The following is an 8,216-nucleotide window of genomic DNA, read 5'->3' on the forward strand; positions in this document are numbered from 1 at the left end:
ATATTACGCTATCAATCCTTGTCCCTCCATTTTCTAATCTTATAACGAGTCTTTAACTCGTTTGTAAACCTTGCCCAATGTTTAGTATAGGTAGATATGCTAGTTGCATGCATTGATTTTATAGTTAAATAAGGAATTCATACTTTAATATGCACATTTTTAAAATTTTTTTAACACGGGAGGCGTGAGATATTTGAAGTGGGGAGGGGAAAGAAAAATTAGAACTCAGGATATCTAAATTTTAAAGTCTTAACGTCACTGCTAGACCAATGTCCTTGGCTTTCTCTAACATGCATATTTCAATATCCTTCACTTATATATTTCGTATTTCATTAAATTCTTATGTTCATCACTGTAGTCATTTTCAACCTTTGCTTTCAAACGTCTATTATGCATTTTTCAGCTGTTGCTTGCATGATTCTTTTCTTCAATTTCTTTTCCACTTTTTTGAAATTTGTAGTCTTTTCATGGAAATTTTTTATTTTAATTTCATATGTATGTTATGCTTATTCCAATTTGGTTCCCATTACATTTACATTTGCATGAGATTAATCTATCCAACTTAGCCAGTTCAATTGAGTTAATATAATTGATTAATTTTGGCTTGCAAAACCCATGTACATGATATAGAAATATATATCTGGAGATGAAATGACATGAGGAGATCAAAGAAAGGACAAGGGGCACAAACGGTTGCACCTGCAACCGTTTGTGCCGGTTGTGTGCATTTTTCACTGTGCGTAACTTTGATTGCACACGGTGTAACTTTCTTTGCACACGACGTAACTTTAGAACAAATTTTTGTGGGTCCTACACACGGCGTGAAAATCAAGTTATAAGATGTGATCTGAGCCGCACAAAATTTTTTGGCCAAATCATGGCCATAAACTCTGACAACCGTTCCTGCCCCATTTCCATCAAAGAATATGGCAATGAATGGAATTATGATTCTACAGTTGATGCTTCAAGAATCACTATGGCAATAATGTACAACTATTTTTTTTGCTGTGCATTAGCATGGGATCATTTTTCATTGAATGTTACCATTGAATATAGCAATATAAATGTTGAAAACTCTAATAATTATATTAAGCAAAAAACAATTTTTTAATGAATAACTATTGAAAAACAATTTGGGACTGGAAAAAGGACATATGCTATGTTTAAAACATAAAATAAGTAGAATTATGAAAAGGATATGCAATATCGATCTAAGATATAAAATTAGGGTTTGTTAAGTACACTAATGTAAGTCGAACTGGACAATATGCAATATGAATTGTTTACTAGTGCATTTGCACCCACTTTTTCATCTTTGAAAGTTTTTTTTTTAAACAATATTAATAGTGTAGACACCAAATTTTTGATTTTTTAACTTTATTTGTTTAATTAATTTAATAGGTTTATTTGCTTCAATTCTAGGGTTTTTATTTTTATTTTTTTATTTTTATTTTTATTTTGTTCTGGTTTATTTTATTTTTTATTTATTTTTGTCTTCATACTAAATTTCAGAAAAACAAAAGAAAAAGGGAAAAAAGAGAAAAAGGAAAAAAAAAAGAGTGAAAATGACAAGTGGGAAGGCATGCATTTGGACAAGTGTCTCTTTTATGTTTTAGACAACTAAGCACCTAAGGGTGAGGTGTTAGGGACACTTGGTAAGTTTAAGGAATTTTTGGGGGGACAAGGTAGAAAGGGCCGGGAGAAAAAAAAAGGAACGGGGAGTGAAATCTGATGACGGCTGAGAGAAAAAGGGAGAGAAGAGAACTAGGGTGAGAGGGAGAGTTGCGACGGCTGGACAGAGGTGGAGTTTTAGATAGAGGCCGGTTGAAACAAACGAGGGGAGCTTTTGGAACGGCGGCTGGAGATATAACCGAGTGAGCTTTGAGAGTGGGAGAGGGCCAATAAGAGAGAAAAACTGGAAGAGAGAGCTTTGAGGGTCTGGGTAAGAGAACCAGAAACCAGGAAAGTGGAGAAGGCTTCGGAGCAGAGAGGAAGAAAGGGTGAGAGCCGAGCAAGGCAAACAAGAAACTGGTGGTTTTAGGTAGAGGTTTTAAAGGAAAAGCAACGGGTTTCCGGCTGAAACGAGAGGCCAAGAACAAAAGAGTGGAGAAAGGCTGAGGAAGAAACAAGGAGGAGGCTACGGGAGCCGGAGAGAAAGGGAGAAAAGAAAGATTCTGGGCAGGAGAAGGAAACGAGAAACGAGAAGGAAAAGTGCAGAATTCTCTTCTGCCAAAACCCAGCCAGGCTGACGGATTAGCTGACTTCGGGGACGGATTCCTGCTTTGATCTTTACTTTTTGGAGGATATTTTGGTTTATGCATACTCTGGGGAGACCATAGAAGAAATCTCATTCACAAATTTCTGGGAAAGAACAACTCCAAGATAGCTGAATCGAAGTCCGAAGTAACAACTTTGCCAGCGTTAAAATTTTTTGCCACGCAAGTTCCTGAGTTACGTTGTTCCAGAACAGCGCGGTTTCTCCTGCCCCTTACGTGCGTTTAACAAGTTCTAGCGTTCTCAGGTAACTCTTGCCTTTCCTTTTATCAGTTGTTTACACAACTTTCAGGGAAAGTCGGATCTAATGAACATGAAACTTTGGAATGTTTGTTTTCAGTTTGATAAGCTTGTCCCGTCTCTCTACCATGTTGTTTTAGAAAATTTCCTCGCTGAATATTCTTTGTTTGGTTGATGAATCCTTGATGTGTTGAAGTATGGAAATAGAAATGCATAGAGTGCATATTTTTGGCTCCTCTCTATCCCAAATTTCCTTCGTTGCTTGTCTAAGCGTGCGTTCATGAGAAATCTAATGAATGTTGGGCAGCAAGTTTTCTGTGGTTTCTGGGAATGAAAACTCAAGTGGCCGAAAAATTTCCAAATTGCCGCATGCTCTCTCTCCCAATTTTTCATGCATAAAAATAAGACTGTGTGGTTGAAAAATGGGAAGATTACTGGATAATCTTGTTGTTTTGATCTAAATTTGTTGGTGGCCATTAGTTATGTTTGGATTGCATCCAAGAATCCACCAGAAATTGAACCCAACACGCTAGAATTTAGTAGAAGTAACAAAAGATGCTTTTCCAGTCTTTGCGAATCTGTTGGAGAGAAGGGATCCTGGATCCTTGATCTTATGTCATTGTATGATTTGTGTTGGGTTGAGTCTTGTGGAATTGGTTGACAGGCTTGAATGTTTCCTTTGATTTCGTGATCATGGCTGTTTTCCTGCGTGAATGGAAGCCGAAAATTGCAGAAAGCTTCAAGAGTTGTTGAATGGCTTTTGTTGCAGAAGGCTCACTCGTTACATTTGCATGCATTTTGCATGAACAATCTCCAGAAAATTTGCTTTTTTAGCCTCCCTAGTTTCCCATAATCCCATTTTGGCTCATAAGATTGGAAAATTTCCTCAATTTTATTCCTTTAACATGTTAGTTTTCCTTGGTATGTTTTCATTTGATTCGTGGATAGACTTTTTATGAATTGTAGGATGAAATAAGAAAGTTTAATAGTTTTTGGAAGAACTTATAGTTTTGATTTCCGTCTGATTAAGATCTTAGCTAGTTTTATTGTTTAATTCTAATAAATTGTTTTCCATTCCTTTTTGAGAAGTTTAGCACTTACCTTTGATAGATTCTATTTTGAGTCACTAATTTAGTTTAGAACTTTTACTTCAATTAGACTCTTTTCCACTCTAATTTCTTGAATATCGATGTTTTCTTTTATGAAAAATACTTTAAGTGATCCCTTTTTGTGTTAATTTTCATTGCGTGTTTAATTTTTATTTTTTGGTATTTAATTTTTATTTCATGTTATTTATTTGTTAATTAAAGTGATGCCTTGACTCTTTTATTATTTTGGAGGGTAAATAAGTAATTTCACTCCATTAGGGCCCCAACTCATGGGAGGTACACTCTATCCCTTATTTTTACTTTATCTGACCCTACGTGTACTTATGTGATTTATGTGTTTAATTGCATGCCTTTTGAATGTTTTCATTTTATTTATTTATTAATTCGCTTTATTCGTTTTAATTCCGTATATTTATTTAAGTTCATTCTGATTATTTGAAAGGCATTTAAATGCCAAGTTGTAATAGTTAGGTTTATTTTATTTATTTTCATTTCCCCCCGTTAGATTGTAGTAGGCCCCCCTCAAATGTAATAGTTAGGGTTTTATTCGCTTTCTTTTCGCTTATGTGCTATGTGCTTGTGTGTGCCTATGTGTTTATCGCTTTCCTAGGCCTTTGCATCTAGATAAGCATGCTTATGTGCTACGTGCTACGTGAAACTAGGTGCTTTGCATGTCTATTTGCTTTAGTATTATATTTGATTATGTGAATAAATGCACGTTACCGTGGCTAGTCCAATGCTAGTCATGATCTTCCCTTCGAGCTCTCACAAGTCCAATGCTTGTGAGAGAACGTTAGTTAAGGGCTAGTCCATTGCTAGACCCTTAGGGACCTCCCGTGCTAGATCATGTTCGTATGACTACATTACATTCTCATGCATATTTTTCACTTTTTAGGGTCTTTTATCATTTTTTGCATGACATCCCTCCTTATACATATATCCCTTCCCCCGTATTTTCCCTTATATGTATATTACTTACCCCTTTGTATGAAACATGACATTAGACCTGCATTTCATCTAAGCATTAGACCTAGGTTAGTACATTTGCTTGATTAGACTAGGAAGCCCCTTGGATATGGGATATGGACGAGTTTGGCTTTCTAGCCTTAGCACACTCGTATTCCCTCTATTAAAGGAAAAATTGAGTCACGAACATTAGTCTCCCGCACCCGTTATGATGCATCCCTTTAGGTCATGTATATTTGTACATACTTTTATTTTCGTATTTTCTCTTTGAGTCTCATATTTTTGTACGATTCGTGACCTCTTCGAAATAATCACTTTGGGTATCGCAAGTAATGCGATTTGCATCAATTAAAATTCGAAGAGATATTTTGACTCCTCGATACCCTCTTAGGTCTAGGGTTTGCATCCATATAGTACATCCAAATGTGATAAATTTTTAGGTTAAATTAAGAAAATCTTTGACTAAATCACGCAACTAGCCTTGGCTAGGTTGAAAGGGTGCCTTTGATTTTTATCCTTGCCTTCCCTTTCTTCAAATGTGACTCCCGAATCTTTTTCTCTGATTTTCGTAGACTAGGAGTCGTTTAAAAAGGGTCTTCTATCTTTTCTTTGAAAAATTCATTTTTTAGGTGACTTGGTACACCTTAACTCTATACCAAGTGGCGACTCCGATTTTTATTTCAAAAATCCTTTTTAAACTATAATTTGGGCCCAAATCGTGGCATTACAAGTCCCATTTAGGCCCATTTCCTTTTTTAAATCAAAAATTCATTTCTCAAATCAAAAATTCACTTTTTTAAACCATTCGTTTATTTTATTAAAAAACGGGACGCGACAGCTGGCGACTCCATTGGGGACTTAGAGAGTCCGAGCATTAGATTTAGTTGATTTTTTTCTTTTAACCTTCTTATCTATTACGTTTGGATGTTTAGGATTGCATTTTTCCCTTTTTAGGATTTTTGCATTTCGCGCTTATCAACTCACTCCCTCACCCATTTGCGCACGATTGATTTGATGGATGAATGATTTATTTATGTTATCCCGCGCTTTGCATTGTTGGGTGGGGGGTAGTCGCCCTAGAACCTCCATCCGCATTTATGGTATTTAATCCCTCCCCTCAATAAGAAAGCACCTCATACGTGCATGCATAGTCTTATTTACCCTATTTTTTTTCTTTTTCGTGGGCGTTTCCCACACCTCCTTGTAGGATTAGGATCGATTTCCTTGGGTAGGCGGATGGTATGCTCTGCGCCCATAGCGCTACCTAAGGGATCACTCGAGCCACCGTTCAAAGGCCCTAGGAGTGATGACCCTTCGCCTTTAGGTCTGAAGGCTTGGAAGCCGAAACCTTATCGAGTCTAGATGCATTAGTGTACCAAACCTCATGCATCCATAATAGAATTGCCTAGGGTAGAGTCGACCTTATCCTGAATTAGGGACACTAGGCACGAGGGGAGGGATTCCAACCCTCTTTCCTTATTTTTGCTTTCTATATTTTATTATTTTGATTGCCACAACGTGTTATGTGTTATTTAGTGAACTAACTTTCCTTGTCTCTTGCCTTTTGCATTCACAAACATTAAGAAATAAAAGGTCTGGCATGATCTTCTTTTAGAACCTACCTTTGTAGATAGGCTATTGCACGTTTAAGAAATTTTGGTATATTTCGTTCATAAATTAATAATGCCATATCATTTTAGGTCTATCCTGACAAATAAAGGGTCCCTTAGGTCATGTTTCATTTCAAATTACATATTTTACTGCTTTAATAAATTGGCATCGCGCATAAATCATAGAAAGAGAATGCCATTTAAGGGATCCCACGTTAGGAATAAACCGCCCTGTGTCTCGGATATTTAATCCAAGGAGACTGGCACGTTTATATTTTTGTACCATCCAAAGGGGTAGTGCACAAGGTAAGGTAAGATCTGATCCTTTCCATGACCTTGGGGCGATCTTTAGTACATTAGAATATGAGCATCTAACAATCATTCTTTGGCCATTTTAACATAGTTGGTAAAAATCCCTTGCGAAAATGACATTAATTTGAAGAAATTTACAAATGGTCCTTCTTTGTTGAGACGATAAACATGTTGAGGCTAAATCTTGATTTTAGAAGACTCATAGACTAATGCATCGCAATGATTTTTTGAAACTACCAATAGGTAGACAATTCAATAAACCATCATCTCCATTCAATGCATTTGATCAAATTATCCATCAAATTCATCCAATTTATTTGGTCAATTCATTCATTTTAGGACAATATAATCAATTTTGAATAAATTATCAATTTCATCCAGTTCATTTGACTAGTTTACCTTTTTAAGGTAATCCGGTCGATTTTAAATAAATTGTCAATGTCATGCAACCCATTTGACCAATTAGGGTTTCAATGTCGAATTTCAAATTGGGAAACCTAGTCAATTTTGAGAAAACCATCCATTGCATCGAGCCATTTGATCGGTTGGGGTTTCGACCCATGTGTCACTGAGAAAATTTGTCAACAAATATCAATCTCTCCGATAGAAAGTCCGTCAAGGTCAAATCGGTGTGTTTTTGCAAATTCTTGTATCAATCAAAGTGATCAATCCATTTGGACGTTGTCCTCATTTTGACAAATATCTCTTGTCACTCCAATTGACCAAATTTTTCAAATTATTTTTCACTCAATAAGTGGATCGGATCCATCAGGTATTGTATAGTGCCTACCCTAGAGGATTGCATTTTCATGCTAGGCGTACCCTTGGCATAAAAGGGCTCCCCCATAGGACATGCATACCGATTCTACAATATTGGTTACTAACTCTGGGTATTCTTCTTTTATTTTTTCCACTCCCCCCTGCATTCATAAAAAATGTTTCAATAAGGCAAAAATATTTTTGTATATCTGATAACAATTTTGATCTAATAAAGTTTGAAAATAACAAGTATTACTTGATTCTTGGGCAGGCCCTACAATGTAAATTTGAAAATTCATCTGAAAGCGCTCGTGTAAAACATCTAAGAGATTTCATTGCTCAAAGGAAAAAGGGGGCTATGAAGAGAGGAAAGTGTGTATACATGTGTAAAGGAGTTCTTTAGAATTTTTCTCATATGTATTGCCTTTAAAATGTTTCAAACATTGGCAATAATGAAGCTTTTATTCAGACAATTATTTGTTTTGTATATACTCGTCTACATTTCATTCTTTATTGAGCCCATTAAAAAATTTCGTGATGAATTTTAAGAAATAAACTCAAACTGAGATTTTTCAACCTCTTGCCTGAAAATTCATACTAGATTGGTGATCTGAACTCTACAATAAGAGTGTTCGAGATTAAAAGAAATCACTCAAACTGATTGGTCATTCAAAAGGCCCAATAAGATACCTTTTCTCCTTCACTGTACAATTCCTATTTTGCCCACCTCTATTTGACCCCAAAATAAAAATTAGTCACATTGATTGATAAATTGTAAATTGGGGCAACTTTTGCTTGAAAATGTTCATTGTGCCTAATCTAGTTCAATCCACATCTAAGTGAAAGCAAAAATGTGCATTATTCTTATTTGTTTGGAAAATTTGGAATGATACTTCAAGCGTTCGTTTCTCTACCTATACAGATTTTATCATTTGCTCTCCCATTT

At 35.8% G+C, this 8,216-nt stretch overlaps 1 long non-coding RNA gene across 1 annotated transcript; it reads left to right on the plus strand.

Moving 5' to 3' along the window:
• The first annotated feature begins 1,686 nt into the window (after positions 1–1,686).
• Positions 1,687–7,743, plus strand: LOC140037020 (uncharacterized). Its single transcript, XR_011840839.1, has 2 exons — positions 1,687–3,899; positions 7,542–7,743. It is a non-coding gene; the product is annotated as an uncharacterized lncRNA (long non-coding RNA).
• Positions 7,744–8,216: the final 473 nt, after the last annotated feature.

The sequence above is a fragment of the Coffea arabica genome, chromosome 2e (genome assembly GCF_036785885.1).
Source record: "Coffea arabica cultivar ET-39 chromosome 2e, Coffea Arabica ET-39 HiFi, whole genome shotgun sequence".
Classification (NCBI taxonomy): domain Eukaryota; kingdom Viridiplantae; phylum Streptophyta; class Magnoliopsida; order Gentianales; family Rubiaceae; genus Coffea; species Coffea arabica.